At 41.4% G+C, this 26,972-nt stretch overlaps 1 protein-coding gene across 1 annotated transcript in view; it reads right to left on the bottom strand.

Moving 5' to 3' along the window:
* The window catches only part of LOC125459178 (transcriptional enhancer factor TEF-1), a 202,580-nt gene extending 175,830 nt beyond the window's left edge, over positions 1–26,750 (bottom strand). The window contains exons 1-2 of the mRNA XM_048545230.2: positions 26,547–26,750; positions 25,806–25,979 (exon numbers count right to left, since the gene is read on the bottom strand). The gene's annotated coding sequence lies outside the window, so the exon portion shown is untranslated. The remainder of the gene's footprint in view (positions 1–25,805; positions 25,980–26,546) is intronic.
* Positions 26,751–26,972: the final 222 nt, after the last annotated feature.

The following is a 26,972-nucleotide window of genomic DNA, read 5'->3' as shown; positions in this document are numbered from 1 at the left end:
GCCACCTTACTGTCATTGATTTGTGCACAGGTTACCCCCAGATAATTATTCCCTATATTTTATACTCGCTGTCCTCCTCCTTCCTACCAAAATGCACTTCACTGTATTAAATTCAATCCATCATTCACCAATCAATTCTACCAAACAGTCTATTGTCTCTTTACAATATAGCTCCATCCACTTCCCAGTTTTCAATATTTTCCAGTTGTGCATCATCTATAAATTTTGAAAGCGAGAGATTCATCCCAAAGTCTAGTCCATCAATACAGACCAAAAAAAGTAGGATTCCCAACAGTGACCGCCGACCACTTCTCACCCTTTCTCCAGACAAAAAAAAGAACAACTGTTCCCAACTACTAATTCCTGTCACTAAGACAATTTTGCATCGATGTTGCTACCATCTTATTTTACTCACTAGTCTATTGTCTGACAGTTTCATCAAAACACTTTTTGGAATTCCCAGTGCTCTACATTAATCACAAATGACCTTTCTGCTACCTTATCAAAAAAATTCAAGTCAGTTAAACAACTTGTCTTGAACAAATCTGTGCTGGAATTTAATGAAGCGCTCAGCTCAAAAACAAGCCACTCAACTCAACAAGTCTGTGCTGTACTCCTCCATGAGTCCCTTTCCACACTAGTACATTTAAAGCCATCAGCAAATCCTTCTATTCATTTATCGCTTATGTGTTATCTAATTTTCTCTGAAATGCCTGTGAAACTGTTTCACCATGTAAACTGGCATTTGATAATTGCAGGGCTGTTAGGAAAGAGAATGGAAAGGAGTGTGATTAATCGGACAACTCTTTCTCAGACCCAGCACACAGACAATGGTCTTAACGGTCTTCGTTCTGTTTAGCTCGATTTGAAAAGTGTCCAATGCCTTGCTTGTTTACAAATCCAAGGTTACAAAGCTATACATTCAAGCACTCTGCAGACGAAACTGATTTGGTTGTGTTTCAGTTGCAATGCTTAAAGTGGCAGCTTATCAAAACACAATGAGCTGTTCAATGTAATTATACCCAGAGTGTGTCAAGGACAGGAAAGTCACTTATTCATCAGCCACTGGAAATCCTAGCATTTGCAGCTGTCAAACAGATAATTATATAACCCTACCCTTCAAATAGCATTTAAAAATTATTGGTAAAGAAGGTAAAAATGAATTGGATTAGGACACAAGGGAACAACAATGAAAGTCTATTAATACCTGCCTAACACGCTTCAGTTCGACAGGAAGAAAAGCCAGTCATGGAATTTTCAGATCCACCAAAAAGATTTTAAAAAATTAAAGCCAAATCAAAACAATCATTTTTTGCCTTACATCATGCCCCCCCAACCCCAATACTCAACAACCCTCCTCCTATCCCCAAATTCAGTGGAGTTAAATGAATACAAAACTTACTGTACTTCACAAAAAGATAAGCGTGCCTCTGCATATTTCTTTAAAACTAATGAAGAAACGAATGCTTTACATAATACAAATCCACAGGAAATCAATGGTCTTAATCTTAGCCATTGAACCACAATTACAAAGGTCATTTACCAAGTCCTGTATTTCTAAAATTCTGGCTACCTGTGTCTCCCATTAGCCTACCCCACAGCTACTTTTACCAAGCAGCCTCAACGCTGGCAAAGATTATATAATCAGGTAAGATCCTCCTCTGCTCAAATTTCAACTAACTTTTTCCCTATGCCCTCCTCACTAATTCCAAGCCCTCCACGTAAAAGCACCTCCTAATTCTCCACACAATCCATTTTCCACATGAAGTGTCTCAAAATGTTTCCTTTAAAAGCACTGCACACTTAGAAAGCAATTCAGGACACCGAGGTTGAGAATGAACTGAAAATACCTGAAAACTTTCTTCCGTAAAAAAGATGACTAATGGAAAATTCTGATAAAGGCCTCCTCAATATTAAAAAAAAATTAATCCAGCAAAAGGCTGTAACACACTCCAGGAAGATACCAAGTTTGATACCTAGCAGAGGAGCAGGAAGGCTGACGTTTTGGGTCTAGACCCTTCTTCAGCAGAAGGCCCTTTTTCTGAAGAAGGGTCTAGACCCAAAATATCAGCTTTCCTACTCCTCTAATGCTGCTTGGCCTGCTGTGTTCATCCAGCTCTACACCTCGTTATCCTATAGCAGGTCTTCCACTTGCAAATGAGCTGTAATCTTAACTCCATTTATTCGCTTTGGTTCCATTCCCCTTAACGTGCTTACCTAATGAAAATTGATAAACTCAAATGTAAAATTTTCAATAGGGCACAACATCTTGTTGAGGATGTGTATGCCTGTGTGAGAGATACAGTGGGAGAAGAGATGTTTCCCGATATTGTATGGCCTTGGTCTAATTTTGAGGTTATCCTTCTGTACCATCACAACAAAACCAAATGAAGCAGTGTACAGAATGACAGGAGGTATGAAAGTGGAACTGAGTGCAATTCTCTCGCTATTAAGCCATTTACCAAAGACAGCCATGTTTTTCATGTGACTTAACAAGGCACCAGGAAGAAGTTGGGAAGTAACTAGCAACAAGAGATGAACCAAAATCTTTAGGATGGAAAAAGAAAACAAAAAAAACCAGAAAATACTAAAATTGCAACATTAACAACTAATGGCTTCACATAGAAGACTTAAGAGTGCAATGGAAAAACTAGTCTGCTGTTTTACAAGCTTAACACGTTTGTTTTGTATTTCAGAAATTGCTGGAAGCCAAATGGCTGGAAAATGGACCATCTGGTTGAAAACCAGATTGCAAGTAACCACAGCAAAGACGGAATTGCCTCAGGCTCCCATGAAATGCTGTGTTCCCAGAGGCTTTTGGGAGCTTTACTCAAAACTTCACCCGAAAGTTCCAGTCCTGCGATTCAAGTACATATCCAGGCTGTTTTTCACGTAGTGCTACTACTGACGGAGCGCTGCACTAACAGAGGTGCTGTTTTTCAGATGAGATAATAAAACAAAGATGTCTCTGCCCTCTCAAGTGGGCATAAAAGATCCAAAATCATTGTTAGAAAGAGCAGCAGGGGAACTCTCCTGGGTTAATATTTAATCCCTCATTCCACATCATCGCTATTTGGGGTGAGTGTGGCGTGTGCAATAGACTGTCCCCTTCCCCAACATGACAACACTTAAAGTAGTACTTTATGGTCTGCAAAGTTCTTTGGAGAGCCCAGACTATATGATGAATGCATTCTTTTTCTGCCTTCAATGCTAACACTCAAATCAGATCTGTGAAAAAACACTTTGTTAGAAATACCGATCTGAGCAAGAAAAAGATGTTCCCCAAGGAGAGAGGCAGTCAACCTTGAATTGACAGCTAATACAAGATAATCTAGGTTATGATGTCTACAAGCCCACAGAAATTGACGTTTAATTAACCAATCAATCAGTGAGCAGTACGATCTCAGCCTACAGATTCAGATAAATCTAAAACCTGCAGGACCCTAAATCTAGTTTGCACACCAGAGCAATGCATTTATGTCTAACAAATATTTCAGTCACTTGAAAAATAGCCTTGATTAACAAGAGTTTTCAACAACATCAGTGACTAGTTGGTCACTGGTCTATGTCAGGGTTTCAGCCCACATAACTAAACTGTGGCTCACAGTCATGTCAAAGACGCATTCGCATCCATGGAACATATCAGATAATCTCACATCACTCTAGTCTTCGGTGACACTGTACATGCCACCTGTATTTGACCCAGCAATAAAACAAACTCTACCTTTGCTTTCAACATCTAACTGGCAGAGACAGCCGAGCTGCTTCGTCAAGCTGGACCCAACACTGCCACGGCGGAAACATTCAGACTACAGACATTTTCCCATTCGAACTTGAATCCTCACCCTTCCATGCAATCTTTTACCACCTCTCCCTGGCAACTGTCCGCTTCCCTCGCCAGTCCTCTTTCTCCTTCCCCCCTCTGTCCCTCTCCATATGACACCACACAACAGTTGCTTCCCCAAAGTCTTACCCTGCAACCCCCAACAAAGTTTTCTCTTCTCCCAAATTTCTGCACCTTTTCCTGATCCCTCTCAGAATCTATGCCTTCACTCTCCCACACAGAAGAGAATTCATTTTGGTTTTGATATTCTACTTCCACAATGATATTTGGCATCACAACGAAACCATAGCCTTTTTGGTGACCAATTTTTTTTTGTCATTCTCAGTGACAGACCAATCGTTGGGTGTCAAATAGAGAGAAAACTTCAACAATTCATCATTTCCACAGATAGTAGGAACTGCAGATGCTGGAGAATCCGAGATAACAAGGTGCAGAGCTGGATGAACACAGCAGGCCAAAAAGTGTCAGAGGAGCAGGAAGGCTGATGTTTCGGGCCTGGACCATACTTCAGAAAATCATTTTCTGAAGGAGGGTCTAGGCCCGAAACGTCAGCCTTCGCGGTCCTCTGATGCTCCTTGGCCTGCTGTATTCATCCAGCTCTACGCCTTGTTATCTCTTATCATCAATTCCACAGTGCAGTCTCTTCTTTCTTTTTTGTGGTTTAGGGGAGTGAGATTAGCATTGCTTGCTTAAGCTTGGGGATTCAAATCCTATCCAGAAACAAGAGTGTAACCAGCTGAACATAACTGATGGAATATTAAAGTCAGGTAACCCCAGGATGCTGACGGTAACAGATTCAGTAAACACTGCCATTGAATGTTAAGAAGAATATGACATTATCTTTTTAGAGATAAGAACTCAATGTGCTGGAAAATCTCAGCAGGCCTAGCAGCACCTGTGGAGACAGAAACAGAGTTAACGTCACGTTCGATATGATTTTCCTCCAGGACACTCATGTCTGATTTTGTTCACCTTTCCACAGATTCCACCGGATTTGAGTTTGAGCTGTTTGTGCTTTTATTTCAGATTTCTATGGATGCTGGCATTTTGCTTTTATCGGTGATAACTTCCTTGCACTCGCATGGCACAAATATCACTTACTATTTACCAGTTCAAGCCCGGACATTTTTCTCAGTCTGGTTGCGTGCGAGCATGGACTTCTTTTGCATCCAATGCAGTTGTGGACAGGACTGAACGCTATGTGAATATCCCTACTTCCAGTCATATGATGGAGGGAAAGTCATTGATGTAACAGCTGAATATGGCTGGGCTATCTCGTGGACATCCTGCTCAAAATAACCAACTGTTTCCAAGTAATTTCAATTTTCCCCAGAGTTTTAGCTTCTTCAGAGAGCTCAATTATTTTTTACCTCAAAATTCATTGCAAGTGAAATAAATTACCACGAAGAGCTCAATGGAAGGACTAGTGAAGCAGGACTGTTCTTCGTGCAGACATGGCTAAGAGGGAGACTTAATAAAGCCGTTCCAAATCTGCAGGGTTTTGAAGTGGTAAATAAGAAGAAAACACTTCCTCCAACTGCAAGATCAGTAACAGTGGATAAAAATGTGTCAGTGGGAGAAATCACAGAATGGTTACAGCACAGGAGGAGGCCACTCAGTCGATTATGTCCATACTATGAAATCAAGGGAAGTATTTGAAAAAAGTCACAATTTGCCATGATTTGCAATTTGCTGTCCGAAAGGGTGGTGGAAGCGGATTCAAAAGCAACCTTCAAAAAAAAAACAGAATGAATAAATATCTGAAGGGAGAAGAAATGCAGAGCTGTCAGGAAAAAATAAGAAGGTATGGGAGTAATTAGATTGCTTTTAAAGCGATTTCACAGGTATGGAGAATCAAAGGCAAACATCTATGCCGTACGTGACTCCAATCAGAATGGAATGTCACGGGCATAGAGGCAGAAAAATCAACTAACAACAACCCAAGTACCCTAATGTCTACAGTTGTCATTCCTAATCTACGGGTTAAATTCCTAATTCCAGAGGGCAGAAAAGCACATTTTGTACAGTAGTTATCAGAAGAAAGGCAACTAAGTGGCATTTAAATCTTCCAGCCAATTGTAAATATGGAATTCAGGGGGTCAATGCCAAAGGCTAATCAGGAAAGAAAAAGTTCAGTGAGTGTAACACCTACACAGGCATGATGGTTCGAATGGCCTCCTGTGCTATACAATGTCACTAATAATAGTATTCACCAAAGTACCGGTCATCTTGGTGTACGCTGGAATTGAACGTGACTTGCCCATATGCAGCTGAGCAAAGCCCAGTGGTCAAATCAAAGCGTTTTTTTAATATCAGAGATGGGAATCAGGAAACAATAATAAAGTGCTCGCTCACCGTTCTGCTGACTGTGGGGAAGTCAGAGCCATGAAGGTAGACATTTCAAACAACCAATGATGGCAACAGGACAACTGGAGGCTGGAGCTAATTATAGACTTTTGAAGAATGACATCCAAGCAGAACGGCAGACATGGCTAATAATCAATATATAATTTTGAAAAGTCATCTCACGCAGACCAGTCCTGCAATGCGCTAAGGTTCATGTGGGAATTGATTAATTCACAGCTACAGCTTGTATTTTCCCATTACGTTACTTGAACAATGGTTGTCACTGTCAGAGCCGCTTCCACTGCGGCCAAATTCAAGTAACATGGTCACTCAGTACCAATGTGCACCATGGTGAAATAAAAATGATAAAGCAGGACTACAGAGCTGGCCTGTACATCAGACAACACAAGGAAAATAATCTGTACATGAGGTGAGGGGAAAGAGAAAGAGAAACAGGAGGTTAAGAAGCAAACAGACAAGCTTTTTCCTGTATCCGGTTTGAGATTAAAAGTTGCTGAAGGAAAATTGTTTGGCATGAAATATCAAACTGAGCTTCTTGGAAGCAGCTTTAGAAATGGAAATACAAGAGTTTCACTTAATGTCCAAGGAGTTAGCAAATTCAAGAATGTCAACAGATGCAGCAGGGCTATGGTAGATTAAAGGTAAGAGACTTAAATACTTAAATTATACTTTCTAAAAATGTCAGTGGACAACAAGCCCAAATTGGCTGGTTTGTGATCTAGAGTGTTCCAACCGTGTGGGTTCTGCTGAGGTTACCGAGAAGGCACCCCCCCCCCCACCCCCTGTCAACCTTTCCCCTCACCTGAAGCATGCTGGCCCTCAGGTTAAATCTCAACCAGTCATCCATCTCTCTCCCTCTCCTTGTGTTTCTTCTCCCCCACCCCACTTTACCATTTTTTTAAAAAAAACAAATCTGAACCCTTCCAATTTTCCTGTACTATTTTAAAATAGGTCCAACCCAACTCTAAGTAAATTGAATTGTAACTGTGTGTCCTTCCAATTTTCCCTTACAAATGGCTGTTTCTCCTTCATTCTGACAGTTACTGATGTTAAAAGTATCATACACCAGCGAGGGCACTGCGATCCAACTATCAGAAATCAATGTGGGCAGTTTCTATTATTAATATGGGCATGGGCAATCAATAATAGGGTAGAACATATGACATTATGCAAAGAAAAAACAATTATTAGAAAGGTGCAAAAATTGTATACAGCCTTGGTTAAATCACACAGAGTTCTTGTGGTTGTGTGTAGTTCTGGCTTCCATATTCAGCTCTTGACATGGTTGCGCAATACCCCAGGTATGTTGTGAAATCCTATCTTCATGTTCAATCTCTTATTCCCTTGACCCTGCCTATCTGCCAATTTCCTGGACCCTAAAGATCTAGAATTCTCTCCCATTTCTTCATCCAGCTCCCTTGATCAAGCTTCAGGCAACAGTCCTAATATCTCATTATTGGTTTGGCAGTGAAACTGTATTTCAAAACACTCCTGTGAACTGCATTGTGCTTTTATGACATTGAAAGCGCTGTAAAAATGCAAGTTCTGTGGTGTTGTGTTAGTCGCCCAAGTGCACAAACTCAACTCTCCTCATCTTATTTTGAAAAAAAAACTATTGATTTCCAGCACGAAAACAGAAATTGCTAAAAAAAACGTTCTGCAGGTCTGGCAGCATCAGTAGACAGAAATCAGAGTAAACATTTCAGGATATTTGATTATATTAAAGGCATATGTTAAATAGAATTCAAAGCCATTCAAAGAAACACCAGAAGTTGCAGAAATACAAGAGCCAAATATGAATGACGCAGTTCTTTCAGAGGACCAACATAGGCACAGTAGATTCAATGGTCTCCTTCTCTGCTGTACCATACTAAGATACTTCATTAAGACTAAATATCTTGAATTAATGCATACAAAGCTTTTGTTTTTGTTGAACAGACTTTTTGGAAAAACATGCAGAATCTTTTCGCATGTAGTTTGTTCATGCAATATCACAGGTGTGTCAGCACAGCTGTTTCTGTCCAAAACAAACACAGCATGCTGTAACCAGTTAACTCTGAAACAGAGGTTAAAGTACATAGGCAGTAGTTATTGCTCCTTGGTTTCCTGACTGATCATTTTACATGTTGATGTTTTAAGAGGCTGGGGACAGCATTTAAACGACTACAGTGACAGAAGCCACATTCAAGTAGAAAAAGGAGGGAGCAAAATGAAGAAATAGTAAACATTTAAAAATACTTTCATTTGCTACAAGCAGAATCCCCGAGTAATCAGATTTGCTTTGTTTCAGTCATACAACATCTTCCTATTGCTTGGTGCACACCACAATGTTAACCACTAACTCTTCTTATGGTCAATACTGAGAGAGGAAGTTATTCAATCTGTGAATGCACCAATTTCCTTCCTTTGGTAGTACAGCCCCAGAACTGAAACACTCATTTGAGGTTCAGGATCTGACTCACTGAATGATTCACTGCTGTGAAACAAGTCATGGTGTGGAAAGCACGTAAACAACAAAGATGGAAATGCTGAGTTTTACTGAATCTTCCTGGTCTCAAAACATATTGTTCCTTCATCCAAGGCACATGCAAATAGTAGAATGCCACCACATGCACACCACCATCCTGGCTTCAAACTCCGTATTGACTATTTTGGATGGCTCTTTCCTGAGAGGTTTCCCTGTGTAACTTTCTGCCCAGCTCCAATAATCATATAATAATGACAGTGTTCAAAGAAATTAACTTTTTTTTAATGCCTGTCTTTCTTTTTTTAAATGTACTAACCCAGGTTTGAACTTCACTCTCACCCAAACCCACCCCTCTTAGCCATCCCTCTTGTGAATGGGTATGACAGAATTTGCTTCATTCTTCAGACTGAAACCTGAAGTAGTGGAACAAGAACAGTTCCCCCTAGAGCTTTGGTCTTTATGGCTTTGAATAAACGAGTATCAGGGAACAAAATTAATGGGCAGCTCTGATCAAGGGTTTAAAACTGTCAGTCAATCGGCAAGACTAAGAACAGTCGATTCTTTTAATCCTCCAAGTCCCACGAAAGTAAAAAATGAAACACTTGCATTTACTTATATGATTCCTAACGCTGCTAAACAACTGACAGTGAACGAAGTGTTTCTTTGAAGCTCACTCACTGTTGTATTGTCGGAAATGCAGCAGCCAATCTGCACACAGTAAACTCCCCCATACAGCAAAGAGACCAGCTCTCGAGGGAGCTGCATCACGGAGACAGTGACAGCAGTGGCTTGGGGGGAAATCACCAGAGTTAGGACTTCGCCAGTTGGCCATGAGGCAGCTGGTGTGCCCGGGCAACATCATAGAAGCGGCTGGGAGCCTGGAATGTCACCAGAATAGGACTCTGGCAGCTTGTGGCCAGAGGGCAGATGAGCCCAGATGGTGGTCGTTGGCAAATGGCAGTGCACAGGCACAGAGGGCAGAGACCGAGGCCAGCAAAGCGGGGGTGGGGTGCAGGCCCAGCATGGCGTGGCAGGCTGGAGAAGAGATAGAGAGATCAAGCCCTTGTGGGGAAAGCACAGCATGGAGCAACTGCAGGGCCAGGCTAAAGAAGGGCCATAATCTGAAACTTTCAACTTTATTTGCTATTTACTACTTGATACCGAATGTTCAATTTTTAAACTTATTCCTTTATTTTTCTACGTTTTACATAAGATTTGTACCTAGGTGCCTAAGATGGCACTGTGAATTGAAACATTGTACGTTTTTCACTGTACTCCTGCATCTGTGCACTTGAGTACATATGAAAATGAAATCTAATTATTCTTGGAAAGTTGGCTCTTCCTCAAATTTGGACCTCCAGATCTTTTACCTTCACCCGAGGGGACTGGTGGGGCCTCAGTTTAGCTCCTCACCAAAAAGGCAGAGTGTCCCAACAGCATCATTCGCCCTCAGTGCTTCACTGACTAGAGTTTATTGTGCAAACACACGGAACTCAGTCAGCAAGGAAGTATTAAACAAATCCTGGGGCAGCTGGTCTCTCTGATCAGATAAAACCAGTTGGAGAATGGAGACTGTGGTGAGAGAAAGGATATGGAATGAACTGCCAGAGGAAGTGGAGGAGGCTGGTACAGTTATCACATTTAAAAGCCACCTGAATGTGTATATGTATTGCAAGTGTTTAGGGGGATTTGGGCTAAATGCTGGCAAATGGGACTGAATTAATTTAGGATATATCTGGTCAGCATGGATGAGTTGGACCAAAGGGTCTGTTTGCATGCTGTACAGCTCTATGGCACTGTGACAGTTGCATAATCTTGTTTCAAAATCCAATTGTGCATCCATTAGTTCTGGATGCTTCAGCTGCCTAGGATTCCTACTCTGGAATTCCGTCCCTAAATCTCCCCATCACTCTCTCTCCCTTTACCCTTTCAGTTTTAGGGAAACTCTGTAATCTAGATCTTCAGCTAAGCTTTTAGTCACCCTTCCTCAGACCTCCATATGTGGCTCAATGTTAAAGTTAAACTGATTTGCTTACGAGTTTAAGCACAGGAGTTACAGAGAATGCCAGAACAAATTTGGCAATGGCAATACGAGATTTTTAAAAAGTAATCATGAACTTACCAGATTTTCTGCTTCTGAACTGCAGTCCAATTATCTCTAACAGGACATGCACTATGCCAATACAATTGGCTCTTAACTGACCTCTGGAGTAGCCTAGTGAACTATACTGTTGTACTGTATCACTACCAGCAGTCCAACATCACCTCACTGGAAACCAGAGATAGATGAGAAATGCTCTGCGCTGCCAGAAATGTCCAGATCAATGAGTATCTAAAAAATAAATCAGTGAAATTTTTCAACTGTAAACTGAACTATTCATTACTGAGAAACAACAAAAACCCAAACACACAGTAGAAAAATTAGTTTTTCTATGGCACCTTTCAAAGCATTAGGGCACCCCAAAACATTCCACAGCCAATTATGTATTTTTATGAAGCGCACCCTCTATGGTAATGTTGGAACTAAAGCAGCCAAAATCTGCACAGCAATCTCCCATAAGTTACAACATGAACAAACAATAACCCATGTAGCGAGAAACAAAAATAGAAACTACTGTGAAAGCTCAGCATCTGTGGAAAGAAACTGGAGTTAATGTTTTGGAACTGGTGACACTTTTGCTGAACAGATCCTTCTGAGTAGGGGTCACTGGACTTGAAATGTTAACTGATTTCTCCCCATAGATGTTGCCATGCCTGCTGATCTTTTCCAGAAATTTCTGTTTTTGCTTCTGATTTACAGCATCCGCAGTTCATTTGGTTCTTATGCTGTGCAGGGAGTAGTTTGAAGCATATCTAAAATGCTGCAGCCATCTGCCGCCATATTTATTCCACTGACAATACTAGCCGTGTAAAGAAAATTGCACTGTACAAAAATAGGTCACAGAGAGATTAACAGTAGCTGAAATCATAACGACAGTAACAAGAGAAGGTCAAAGTGTCATCTTGGTCATCTTCCAGTTATGGTTTTAAAACAGATTTGTTAGATTGTACGGGGCTGAATTTGAATCATTTTGATAATAGAATGTTACTTGTCTCTGGAAGGTAGAAGCAGATACCAAAACAGGCAAAGAGAAGAGAGCATTAACTTTCTGAAATAAAGTTTTATTCACCACACAAGCACAACAGGTAATCCACCACACATTGCTTTTAAATCAAGTCCCCAATGATCACAAATGAAGTCAGTTACAAAGACAGCTGAAAAGGTGGGAGGGAAACACTTGTGCTACATGAACACTGGTATCAATCAGATTGATTAAGTGGTATCTTTCTCTACTGTGCAATATCTGATGCAGCATGGGTCAATTATCAGAGCCTGTAAATTAACATCGAACGAGCTAGGAGCTTGGGCAATAATTCAGAAGTCCATGGAAACTTCATGAGTATGGCTGAGTCAGAAAATACAGCCCCTTCTCACAGAGGGAGGGAGATACTGAATGCAAAGCAAGCTTGTATTGGGCAGGGATAGCTAAACTAAAAATAGGCAAACTTGTTAGCAGTTCAAGTTTTTGGGTGAGAAATTACTTAATGCATTGGTGTCCTAAATTTACTGCACTAATGATAAGGAATAGGTAGCTCGAAAAGCGACATGACTGAGAAGTTGATGCACTTGTCATAGGTCCAGGCAGTGTTGACAGAAAGTGTTTACAGCAAGTCGGAAGATATCACAACACAGACAACATTTTATTAATCACAGCAATTACAAAATGTGCTTCATACAGTATGTGGATTTGGTAATGTAGCAGTTGTTCGAAGCTGGTAGAAAGCTAATTAAATGCAACAGTTAGATTTGCTAAGTTTTGAGCAAATGAACTTGGTGAGTATTTTCTTTATTGCATTTAGTGACTGAATTGTTTCTATATTGTCTGGTCGCTCTATTGCTCACTCACTCTCCCCATTTATGCCAAGTATTGCTTTGTTGTAGTTTTCTACCCTTCGTGCCTCATACAGTTTCAGGTTTTGTTCTCCCTCCATGTCTGGAGACAGAATCCAGAGCTGAAGGGAGAACAGGTGGTCATGGAATAATGTTGAGGTTACTAGCAGTCACACAGTACAGAAAGAGACATTTGGCCCAATCCTCCCATTGCTCTGTCATTTTCCCCTTCAACTATTTATGGAACTCCCTTCTAAAAGTTGCTACAGAATCTGTTCCCACTGCTCGTTGACAGTCCATTCCAAATCATTATGGCTTACTGCATGAAAAACAACTTTTCCTTCATTCCCCTCTAGTTCTTTTGTGAATTATTTCAAATCCATAACTTCATGTTACTGAAACTCCTGCCACTGAACAGTTTCTCCTTATTTACTGCATGAAAACACACTATGAAAGTTACTGAAACAACAGGAGCATGAAGCTTTTGCCTCGGTTTCTCTTAAGGTAGATTTTGAGGGGGGAATTTGATTACTGGCACTTATTTAAACTGTGGGGAATTTTAAGGGATGCAATGTCAAGATAACGAAATTCAGCAAGCAAAAGAGCAAAAATAATGGTTTTAAAGAAAATCTAGTGAAATCAGAACCAAAATTAAAATGCTGTGTTTTCGACCTCAGCGATTTTACTTCCAAAGTACTTCATTAGTTGTAAATCATTTGAGATGTCCAGAAGTCATGAGGGGAGGTGTATAAATTCAAGACTTTTTGTCCCCTGCACCAATTATTGCTCAATACAAAAACATATGCCTTTGGTTCAATTTGCAAGCATTAAAGCAGGAGCAAATTAAACACTGAACTCACAAACGCATCAGGGAAACTACCTAAATTTTACCAGAGATAGTAGGAACTGCAGATGCTGGAGAATCTGAGATAACAAGGCGTAGAGCTGGATGAACATAGCAGACGAAGCAGCAGAGGAGCAGAAAGGCTGACATTTCGGGCCTAGACCCTTCTTCAGGACATTCCTGGAGGAGGGTCTAGGCCCAAAATGTCAGCATTCCTGCCTGGCCTGCTGTGTTCATCCAGCTCTACACCTTGTTATCTAAATTTTACATTTGGAAGCCAATACAGGCCACTTTAAAAACTGAAAAATCACAATGGAACCCATTTAACATCAACAACCCCATTACCAACTGCCAATATCCCTATGCAAACATCAAACAATGACAGATGTTCTTCTCTCCCTCCATCCTGCACCCACTACTGTAGATGATCTCAAAGAGAAATTTAGACCAGTAAAACAAAGGTGCAATAACCGACCAAAAATAATCTATAAATACCCTTGATGCCCCTCCTCAGAAACTGCAGCCATCATGAGCAGCTCCCTATTTGAGTCACTCCACAGGCATTGTATGACTTTTGTTACCCCTGTATACTCATACCCGTGGGGTCAAATTCCACCCATTTACAGGTCCACTGACATCACCACGGTTGAAGGCTGGATATTAAACAACGAGACAGAATACAGGAAAGAGATAAAATGCTTGGTGGCTTGGTGTTAAAGTGACAATCTCTTCCCCAACATCAACCAAACTAAAGAGATGACCATTGACTTCAGGAGGCATGGGGCAAGCATGTCCCTATCCACATCAATGGTACTGAGGTGGCAGTGGTTGAAAGTGTCACCAACAATCTGTCCTGCACCACCTATGTTGATACGATGGTCAAGGCAGCACTACAACACCCTCTTCTTCCTCAGGAGGCTAAGGAAATTTGGCATGTCCTTAAGAACCCTCACCAAATTTTGCAGATGCACCACAGCTTGGAACAGCAACTGCTCTGCCCAGGACCGGAAGACTACAGAGAGTTGCGAACACAGCCCAGTCTATCACACAAGCTTTCATCCATTGATTCCATCCTCTTGGTGCTTCAAACAAGTGGCCAACTTCAAAGACACCTCCCAGCCCAGTTATAATCTCTTCTGACCTCTGCCATCAGGCAGAAGATGCAGAAGCTTAAACAGGTACGAACAGGTTCAAGAACAGCTGCTTCCCTGCTGTTATTGGACTCCACAGTTTGGATCTCTCACATTTCAAATCTCATGTTAGTCTTGCTGTTTTTGCACCTTCTTTATAGCCGTAACTTTGTGTTCTTCGCTCTGTTCAATCATCCTGTGATCTACCTGTATTACACGCAAAATAAAACTTTTCCCTGTACTTAGGTACGTGACAATAATAAATCAAACCGAATTAAAACCAAACCAATGACCATACTTGATGCACGAGCGCCACCTTTCACCAGCTCGTAGGTAGCTGACTCACCTGGGGTCAGAAGTTTATGGTTTAAATTGTTTTCAGCAGAGGCCCCTGAATATATCCTCTATGGGGTGCCTCACACTGTGCCTTTAATGAAAAGGCAACTTGCTTTTTTCCCTCATTAGCAATTTGTATGCTGCAATTTATACCATCCCAACCAATCACTTATTGACAGCATAAAGGCAAAGTTTTGAATCTGACCAAACGGCAATCTGGAAGTTGCTTTTACTAGGACAAAAAGAGAAAAGAAAATGTACATTATACTTCACCTGCAAAAATCAGAAAACTTTTCTTTAAAGAACAGTACATACAGCCAATCGTTTCACAACTGAACAGCAAAACAGGGAAGCAGACAAATTGATTCAAGCTGTACTTTTACAGATGTTTCCATTGTGGCTACTGCGAAAGGTTTTAAAAATCTCCAGACTGAAGTTTTGGCCTTTCCACTCAAGCATTGAGCAGAACATTATGCATCTCATAGTTCAGAAGCATTCCTGTTTTCTGTTGGTTTATTTTTCCAGAGATTTAATTCTTTCAGTATTCAAGTTCAGCACAGCTCACAAATACCCACCTCAACTTCAGCAACAAACATGTACCAAAAGTTTTCCTGCAGGGCTCTGTGAAAGCAGACTGTGTTCAACAGAATCATGCAATACTACTTTGTTCTAAAGCAGGGCACTCACTTAAAAATTAACCTCAGAGAAAGAGATTTGGGCAATTCAGGTTTTGAAAGAGCTGTGCAACAATTGGTGATTTTCTTCGCTAATGAGAATTTCTACAGACTGACTCTTTTTTTTGGGTAGCAGTCCAGTAAGATTCCAAACCCCTCTTCGTAGATATCTGCATTGTCAGCACAGAACAGTTTCATTTTTGCACACTACATAGATTCTTCACGTACAGAGGATTAGGGATGTCAGAAAGCTTCAAATTTTATACACAGTCCATTTTGAAATTTTGAAAAACAAACTCTACATGGAGTGTCATTGCTCAAAAAAAGTCACATAAATGATTATGGTCAAATTCTTTTGTGTTTCTGTATTGTATGTTTTAATAATAAAACAGATACACACACGTACATCGAACACAGCACGGTGACACAACACTGCGTATCACTGATACTCCACAGCTTGATTATAGTTGTCCCGCTCTGGCATTTTAATCACAAAGGAATGAAGAGATTCCACTGAGAGAAAAGGAACGTCTGAGCAAACCTGCTTTTATAGAAGTGTTCAGGCGTGAGGCTGGGCTGGTTGGCGACCAAGCCATGTGGCATATCAAAAATGCTATTGATAAGCAAAATTAACGGGCAGCTTATCCGAAGCATACACTAACCATATGGTGTCAAACCCTGTGCTGCCTGTTGCTTAAATAACAATAGATCACCAGAGAACGAGATTGCCAGCACTGTCTGACAAAAGGTCATTAGCATGAATGTGCAGGGGTCGGGGGGGGGGGAGCAATCGTGCACTTCTATATTTGCATTTTATGTAACAGGTGAATAAAGAGAGTAAACCAGATGTCGACTACAGACGCAGGCTGTCTAGCTTTCGAGATTCATCCAAAGATCAGAGACAGAAAGGATGGGGGAGAAAGGACAGACAGATGGAGACAGAGTAGAAGGTGGAGGAGGTACAGAGAATAGATGGGGCACATGAACTTACACAGAGGTAAAGAGCGACCCACCCCCAAAGCGCGCGTGCGCGCGCGCGCACACGCACACACACACACACACACACACACACACACACACACAGAGAGTGATGCCCAGACAGAGGCCCAAGCGCATGCATGAACAGACTCAAGAGCAAAATGCGCGTGCATGCATGTGCAAGAAAACAGAACATGCAAACACACACACACAGAGACGCAGGGTGAGACGCGCGCACATGTAAACACACTCAGATAGCATGATACAAGCAAACATGGCCACACAGAATGAGACATGCAAAGTGAGAAACACATGCTCACAGAGCCAGACGTGCGCACACAAAGTGTGAAATATGCACGCACACAAAACACAAACACACACACAGCGTGATGTGTGTGCACAAACAGAGTGAGACATGCACACAAATGGTGGGATCACACACTAGGTGTGCGCACATGCACACAGAATGAGACACGTGCAAACACACACCCAGCATGATGTGCACATGCACACACAGCAAAACACACACACACACAAACACACACACAAGAGCGAGTTACACAAGCAAACACACACACACACGAGAGACGCAGGGCACACACAGTGAGATGTACGCCACACATGCACAAACACAAAGCAAGATGCACGCAGAGTGCAAGCCACGCACACAGCGAGATGCACACATACACTCAGAACGACACATGGGAGCACGCGCGCACACAGAAGATAGGCATTCACACAGCAAGACGCTTGAGCGCACGCGCACACACACAAAACAGCAAGATACAGGCACACACAAGCACAAAGCGAGATGCGCACACATACACAACAGGAGGCGCGCACGCACAAACAAACACATGTGCAAGGTGCATGCGCACAAACACAGTGAGATGCACATGTGCGTGCCCATAGAGTGAGATGTGCACACACGCAGAGCAACATGCACACTCTCATGTGCACGCACCGAATGAGACCTACACACACATGCAGAGTGAGACGCATGAACACACACAGAGCGAGATATGCACCAGTCAGAAACACATGCACACACACACAGCAAGATGCACGCACACATATACATAACCCGAGGGAGATGCACGTAAACATACCGAGAGAAACACACGCACACAGAGCAAGGCATAAATAAACACACAATCAGCGAGATGCATGCAAACGCACAGTGTGATGTGCACACACAGAATGAAATATGTGTTCGTCTGTGTGCACATAAGCACACAGTGCGAGACAGACAGACACGCACAAACATACACACGAGACATGCGCAAATGCAAACAGTGTGCAACATGCACGCGCACACAGTTCGAGACTCATGCAGACAAAAATGGAGTGATGTGCGCACAGACACACACACACAGGGAGATGCACATGCACAAGCAAACACACAAGGACAAGATGCAAGCAAAAAAGTACACAAGTGCGTGAGGCACACACGCAGAGCTCACACACACAAACATACTCAACAGCAGGCATGCTCACACGCATGCAAATGGAGTAAGGTACACACGCACGCATGCAAACGGAGCAAGGCGCACACAGAGCACCAGTTACATGCAAACACAGAGCGAAACACATGCACACAAACACAGAGCAAGACGCATACACACAAAGCAAAAGGTGCATGTGTAGTCAAATGCACACATGAGCAAGACACGCACAGGACATGTGCATGCACATGCACACACAGAGCACGAGACACATATGTACATTGAACGGGAGACACAGAGCATGATACGTGCGCACGCGCAGGCAAAAAGACACCTAAGTGAAGGCACAATGCACACACAGCAAGATGCACAAACACAAACAAGGCGCTCACGTACAGTCACCTGCATAGAGAGCGGCACACACAAGGACAGACAGCAAGATGCGTGCCTGGGCACAGACAGCAAGAGACGGCATGCTCGTGCAGGCAGTGTGGGATTCGTGCACGCAGGCACACGCACAGACAGCATGTGTCACGCTGTGTACGTACGTGCGTGCATGCATGCACATACCACGCTTGTTTGTGCATTCACGTACACGGAGTGAGGCGCATACATACATGCCTCGTTTGTTTGTGTGCGGATGCACAGGCATACACAGTGAGATGCGTGCACACAGGCACAGAGACCCAAGCACGCATACATTTGTGCACAAAGTGAATGGCACACGCACACAGCAAGACAAACACAAAACGAGGAGTGCATGGGTGCAGAGATCAGGCGCACAGGGAGCGGGATGCATGCACGTAGGTACACACAGAGTGTACGTCATGCTCTGTGTGTGCTGTTTGCACATATGCTTCACTTGTGTGCGTGTGCACTGGCACACAGAGAGAGATGCACAAACAAGCAAGCTATGCACGAGCGCGAGAGGCATGCACAGAGTGAGGTGCACGTAGAGTGCGCGCTGCACTCTGCACATACAGCGAGATGCACAAACACAAACAAGAGGTGCACACACAAACAGCAAGCTGCACAAGCGAACGTAAGCGAGGCACATGCAAGCGCACGCGCGTACACACACAGCATGCATCGTGCCTCACATGTCTGTGTGCGCGTGCATATATGTACCCAAAGTGGGACACACAAACACATGCTTCACAGTCAGTCAGTTCCTACCCCCTCTGCCCAGACTAACTTTGGCCATATAGGAAAGTTTTTCTGCATCATGTACAAGATAATATTCCTTATTCACTTCTCCAGTCACTGTTCTAACAGAGTCAGACTGTTCCCGAAAATAAGAACAAATTATCATACTTTTTATGACCGAAGCACTTCAGAGCCAATTAAATGGCTTTGAATAATTTTTGCAATGGAGAAAATTCAACAACTAGCTCCCACAAACAGCAATGTGATAACAGTTTTTTTAAAAGTGATTTTCTTTGAGGGGTAAACATTGGTCAGGTCATTGGGAAAAGCTTCCCTGTCTTCCATGTGAAAGATCAGACTCAGGATCCTTCTACCATCTCAGTGAGGTAAAATGCACCGTTTCCCGGGCTTTGGGTCAAAATGAGAATCCAAACTTTTCCTTCACCTTTAGTATCTTCACAATATCAAAATTGGTGGGAAGGCATTCAACCCCCAAAACAAAGAACAACATGAAATCTAGTGCAGCATTGAAGCTTGCTGGCATTCAGGAACTACCTATGCCGACTCCTACATCAAACTGCCCATTTCGAGTCACAGTCAGTAGTAGATCTTTGCAATGGAATCCCTACCAAACAAACGCCTTTCAATTTCAAACGCCTCACATTCAATCCGTTCCTGCCCCATCTGCCCAGACTAATTTTGGATCCAGAATTAAAGGGGTTATGAGCTGTTCTAACACCCTACCCTCCTCCTAGCAAGTTTTATTTTGTAAATGGCCAATTTACCGTCTTCAAAGATGATTTTCTAAAAATGATCATGGGCTTGTATCTAATTAACTGCAGCATCTCAAGAATCCCAAACCACTATATACTGATGTTGGATGTCACTGCCTGACAGAAGGATTAATATTTAAAACTCCCCCCCCCCCCCCCACCCCGCCATCTCCCGCAAACGCATAACTGTATTGAATTAGGACAAAAAAGCTCAGCACAAAAAAAAATCAAAAGTGACCTCAAAGTCTTTTAAGGGGAAGCCAAGTACTGTATTAACTCAATATGTGGAAAATGGTAACTTTAAAACATATTAGTACAACTATAATTTATAAATTCAGGTACTTGAACAGAACAATTTCAAGCAATTGTGTCAAGCAATTACAAGAAATGTAGAAACAGAAGTTTATCTTTCAGCCTTTTAAGCCTTCTGCCAGTTATTACATAGTAAGGCCATTCAGCATCTTGAACCTATACCACAATGCTATCAGACTGTAGTTGATCTGCATTTTGACTCCATCTACCTGCCCTCATTCTATAATTCTTAATACCTTTGTCTAACAGCAATCTAGCAGTTACGGGTTTCAAATTTTCAATTGAGCTCCATCTTCAGCAATGAGGGTGACAACCCCAGATTAGAAACGATACTATTTTATGGTGTTTAAGTGTCACATTCAGTGATGCACCTGCACTTCATCCAACAGACAAAATACTACTCTTGCCCCGTTTTTGGATTTTACTAACAATCTGATCAATGACAACTTGTATTTATATAGCGTAACTACAAGCTGTAGGAGCAATGGGTGAAGCCATTCTCACGATCTTGTATAACAAATTCTGGCAGCAATTCTATGAATTGGAGACACATTTCCTTCACTGTCAGTCCAATAACAGTGTCTTACCTTCGGGAAGTTGGGGTGAAGAGATGGGGGAACAGTCAACATGGTCGAAAAAAACATTGATGTACAATCTTACAGCTTTTAATCAACAGAAATGCAATCTTGTAAACAGTATTTCAGCTCAATTTTTTCCCCCTCATATCTTTTCAGGACATCAAAATCAATTTTCTGGCTGGGAACAATGGGACACCACAACCCCCAGAACAAAACAGAGGCGCCGTGGAAAGTTAGTCAAGTTGTTCTTCTTGAACAGCTGGTAGCAGTTTATAACAACATGGGAAACTCTAGAGTCACACACAGGCCCAGGGCGGAAACGAGACTACGTTCTCCTCCTTTCAAAGAGTACTGAATTGATTTGTTTTTAATTAAACAATAGCCTGACAGTATCACTTTCAGGCTTTCAAATACATTTTCTTTTAAAGAGTAATTCCAAAATCTGAACTGTTACTGAATTAAGTCAAAATCCTACAAATTACTGAAGTAAATGAAAAAACATATAACATGAATAAAAATACAGCAATTAATCACTGAACAAAAAAGATTTACGTCCACTCTTCCCCTTGATTACAGTAAAATGAAGTGCCTGCTGCTTACACCTCTACAGTCTACAATAAAACAAGTCTCAATTACAATCAATACACCCCCAACACCCCCACCCATCCTCCTTCAACAAACAGATTTAATTCTCACCTTCTTCCCGTGTCAGGAGTTAAGTAAATTTGTTTACTGCAGTAAATGATCATGAAAGAGCATAAAGGGAAACATTAACAGGGCTTTTTTAAAAAACAAAACGATCTGCAGGAAATCCGTTGAAACAAAAGACAGAGTTTTCAATTAGCAAAAACATTGCAAAATCCAGATTTTCCAAACCACACAACTGGATCTATTTAAAAAGCATATTTCCTTTCCTTTAAAAAAAAGTCTTACACATTTTGTTTTACAGTTTATAATTCAGATTCAACCATTTCATTGACAGTTTAAAAGAAATTCCCAGAGATCCCTCATTTAGACAGGTATCTTCTGAGATACTGAATTTTAATAAACATTGTTTAGATGCTTCCTACTGCAGAAGGTTGGAGATGTCAAACCTATTCTGTTCAGTTTCTGGAGGCTTTAATAAATCAAAGTATTATAGGCAATAAACAGTGAGCACCACAGCTCCAAGTTACAGAACAAACACATAATGTCGTTTATAAGGCAGCTTGCTGTCAATATGAAACTTGATACAGTGTAGATTCAGCTCTGGATACTCTGATTACAACCTGGTTCGCAAAAAAAGGTAGTGTTTTGTTTTTCTAACCTGTCAATTCAACTTGTGTTACACTGAAGTGTTTTGCTTGACACACAACAGGCAGATTTCCATGTTGGCGAGTTGTGAATTTTAGTTACTATGCTTCTCGTACAAGTTCCTCTATTACTGCCGGGACTTTTGGAATTAAACTGGAGTGCACCAGAGCTTGAAATTAGGCTGCCAGAACCATAAGTTGACAGAGGCACTGGTCCATAGCAAGAAACAGTGGCCCTGTGTTATAGAGTCATCTTTCACACATATTAGGAGCAGTTTGCAAAGAGAATCCAGCACTAGACATTTCATGCACGCGAAAGCACAAAGCAACAAGCACAGATTGCTGTCAAGATGAATTCATTGGTCTGTTGGGTCAGCCAGTGATCCCCACTGCTAGATTCACTGGCCCTGGTCCAATGCTGCAAACCTCTAGTTCAAACTGACAGGATCTTCTGAAAAGTGACTAACACACCAGTGACATGAGTAACATCATCTGGACTGCACTGTCTTAAAAGAGAGATGGCTGCAGATTCAATGGTAACTTTCAAATGGGAAATTGGATAATTGGCAAAGCATGAGGGGAAATGATTCCCAGGGTTTTGGGCAAAGTAGTTCAGGACTATTAGGATATTCCATGTGAAGACCCAACAAAATCATGATGTCACAATGGTCCCTGTATGTGCTGTATCAATCTGTGACGATACAGGCTGAACAGCTGCAGAAATCCTCATATACAGTTAAAAGATTTTTGAATCCGGGCATAAAAAGAAGTCTCAAATCTGACCATGTATAGATTCAGGTACTATTTATAACATAAGCTTTTCTGAATGACTTCGCAATTATGCGAAGTTAACTGTCATGTTTCCCCAAAACCCCCCTCATTTTCTTGCAGAGTCTAGCACAAGGAGGCATACCTTAAAGGTTGAGCTAGATCATTCAGAATTAACAAGGTGACTAGAATGTTGGTGTTTATCTCAAGAGGGCTGTAAAGCAAATGGTGGAAGTTGGATCACAGTTCTATCCAAACGTAGTGCACTCCCAGTGTACTGTGTTTACTTCTGTGCACCACACCTCTGTAAAGGTACACTGGATGTGTGTCCGCTTTTGTGTGTAATACAGATTCACTAGAATGATACTGGGTTTAAAATGGTTAAATTCCGAGGTCCGGTTGCAAAGGCTAAGTTTGGGTTTCCTTTGTAACATTTAAGGGTGAAACAAATTGAGGCTTATGAAGAAGTTTAAGGGAAACAATTAAGGTGGGGGTTAAGAAAGAGAACGTGAGATCGCGAGCCAAGAGTGAGACAAAGTATTAGAGCTGTAACAAGGAATATAACACTAAAATTACAGCATGGCCACTGGGTATAATGTCAGGAAGCACTTAGTCAAAAAAAAATGCAGTGGAAATAGGAGCCTTCGTGTCCAAACAATAAGCCAAGTTTGAGGGTGGATGGGTCAACTGAAAACTCAACAGAGATTGCTAGTTGTTTCTGGCAAAGGGTATTAAGCAATACGGAATTTAAAAAGTGAGCAGATATAGTTAATTTACAGATCAGCCATGATCTAACTGCATAGTGGAACAGACTTCAGAGGGTTGAATGGTCTCCTCCTATTTCAATGATAAGTAATCAAATAAAGCATGCAACTGGTGTCCATTTTGAGAACAGTACTGATGATGACAGTCCATTGTAAATAATCTCCCTATAATTACATGCCTGAGTGGACGCAGTAGCTTTTGGAAAACATGAAGAGATGGCACTGCTCTGTGAATGACCAAGCAGTGAGGCAAAGAATGAGAATAAGACATCTAGAAATCAGGTCTTCCAAACAGCATTCGTACATCGAAATGAGGAAACTAACTTACAGCCAAGATGCAAAAATATCATTCACTGACTCCAATAAAAACAATTAAAAAGAGGTTAATTTAGGATTTTTCTTAAAAACCTACAAATTTGGAACTACTTAAACGGCAATAAAATATCCTAGCTTTTGAACCTCTTAAGCTTAAGGATGGTATTATTCATATTCAATGAAATTAATGAAAAGATTCTGAATTCAAGGCAAAGGTATTTCAGACTCTTTTTCAACGCTTCCATTATTTTAAGCATCTTAGCAGCTAAATACCACACAGGCTAATAAACACACACACGTGCTCAGAGTAGAACATTTACGAAACAGAAAAATGGTTTTGTTTTCCTATAAGCAGCAGTTCTGATTCTTAACACCACTACTTAAAACTATCCTTCTGATCAAGAATCACATGCCATTCCCCTACGTAAGATGCACTTCCTTCAACCTTTATCATGTCCAAGATAATGACTGTAAGAAGTTCAGTCATTTATATAAAACATGGAACTATTCCACAATCAGCCATTCAAAAACCAGACACACAACACTGTGGTAACTGACACTGGCACGGACAATGTCTGAACTCCATTTTAAAGTTCATTAATTCTTGGCTCCTTTCTCTCAAGTTGAAGGGAAAATCAACTTATGATTTGAGCAAAATATCTACCAGAACGCTAAGAAATATTAGAGCAGGCAGTAAGAGACAAAAGAAAATTGAAAGAATGAGAAAGAAAATGTTTGAAAAAAGTAGAGATAGGAAAACAGGGAAAAGAGATGATGGAGCGAGAGAGAATGTGATAAAAATATGATAAGAAAAATCCAAAGACTCCAGTCTTCTGAATTTTTATTATAATTTTGAACATCCTGTTAGTTATTGTATTATTGCATCCTTGCAATTAACTGTTACAATGAATCATTTTTTAAAAATATTTAAAAGACTTCTAATCCATGAAGCAACAATTTCCTGCTACCAAAACTGTATCAGCATTTAGCTTCACACTGTGCCTTGGGATGAATTACAATACAAAACAGACACGGAAACAAAACTCAGGCGAGTTTAAGGATTTAAAAAAAACCATAAGGCAAGCAGAGTTTCATGCAGATCCATCCGAAGTCTCCGAAGACTTCATACAACCAAGTTACCAATTTCTGAAACCGTGGTGTTGAGAAATGTGCTTCTTAATTCCCCAGACAGACCCTTAAACCATGGCTGACACATTTAGATCACGACTCCGGATTGCCACTACTTTTCAGCACTGCCATAACCAGAAATGCTCGTTTCCAAAGCAATCAATTTCAATTAAAAAAGAAACTTCACACAAGTACAATCATCGACCATCCTCATTCAACAGCAGCCCGTTTAGTGTACTAAATTATTTAACAATCCTCTAGAGACTACAGAATGATCAAAAGCATTTACAGTAGAGTCAGACAATCAATTTAACCTCTTTTGTTTAAAAAAATACAAGAAGTGTAAACGATCTCGATTAGGGAAAAGAGTTTTTTTTACATTTAAGAACATGTACTTTCTTCTATTTTGTATTACTGAACTTCATTTAGTTCCGCACTATCAGACCCCCTCTTCACACCGCACCCCCCTCCACCCCGGCCCGCATACCACAATGGTATTTTTCAAACTAGGCAGTCCTGAGAGAAGATAATATTTAAACGCAGAAACGTGTAAAATTATAGGAGAAGTGCAGGGCTGAGATTTTAAGAGATGTGCGTGTGAATGCACTTTGTAGAAAAATCACTGCACCCCTTACGTCAGAATCTAAGCAAATATTTGCCGTATGCGTTAAGAAAGCTGGGAGAGAAACGGGTAGAGGAACTGAACTACTTACTCAGAGAGAGACAGAGAAAGAGGAAAGCTCTCGAGTTTTCCTGGGATTTGCAACAAGTCGGCGGTGAGGCAGAGCTGAGTAGGCCAGGCCCAAGCGGTGAATACTCTCCCTCTCTCCCACCCCCCACACAACAAGAAATCTCCAGCTCCGCCGCTCCTTCTCTCTTTCTTCCCCCTGCACCAGGAATAGAAGAAAAAAAAGACACGAAATTCCGACTTTCAATTCGCATTTTTTTTTTACTTTCATTACCAAAACATCAGGAGAGCGAGGGAAAAAAAGCATGCACAAAAATCTACACACATTTGTAATATACAACCCTTCTCGCCGGTAAATAACTACTTTGCTTATTTATTTATTGAAAACGAAATTTTCCTTTTTTGAAAATAAAATCTCTCCCCCTCTAAAGTCTTGCGTCCGGAAGTTCTGCTTTACAGAGAGGGAAGAGAGAGAGAGAGAGGGAGAGCGCGCGAGAGAGAGAGGGGGAAAAATGTTAAAAATGTCAAAGATTTTTTTGCGCCAGATTTGCCTGGGCGCGGGGAGCGGGCTGCAGCCCAAATCCAGGGCAAACACTCCCTCAAATTGTTTTATTTTCAAAGCAAATCAATCGATCCGAAAATTCTTTTCCTCGTTTTTTTTCCCACACGTCCAGAAGTATCAATTATATTTTGCTTGTTGCAAAAATTAGATACATTATTACTAAAAATAGATACATTGTTTCAAACAAAAATGATACAAACTCACCTCAGGATATTTTTTTAAAAGCTCTTATAAATGCATAAAAAATATTAGTTTTTTTAAAGAAAAAGAAAAGTTTGGTAACTTGCTGTTGAGGGGGTGTATTTTTTTTGTTGGGGTGTGTTTTTTTTATTGCAGTGAGTTGCAGAGCTGGTGAACGGCACAGCACTCGCAAGAATTCCAGGAATGAGAACTGGAATGAAATGAACGCGAACTCGAGTCTGCGCACTGCCCGACCCATCCGGGCGGGGGGTGGGGGGGAGTCAATGAAGGTACGTCATCACCTCTTGGGCTGGGGTAAAGGACGGGGTGGCGGGTAAAAGGGCACAAGGGCGCATGCGCCGAGTCGGTAGGCATTGCCTTCTGGGATTTGTAGTCCCAAATCTGAGCTAATACAGTAAGGGGGAGAGTGGGGAAAGGATTTGTATTTAC

Source organism: Stegostoma tigrinum, chromosome 17, assembly GCF_030684315.1.
Source record: "Stegostoma tigrinum isolate sSteTig4 chromosome 17, sSteTig4.hap1, whole genome shotgun sequence".
Lineage (NCBI taxonomy): Eukaryota > Metazoa > Chordata > Chondrichthyes > Orectolobiformes > Stegostomatidae > Stegostoma > Stegostoma tigrinum.
The sequence above is the reverse complement of the archived record's forward strand: the minus strand, read 5'-3'. Positions and strand labels throughout refer to the sequence as shown.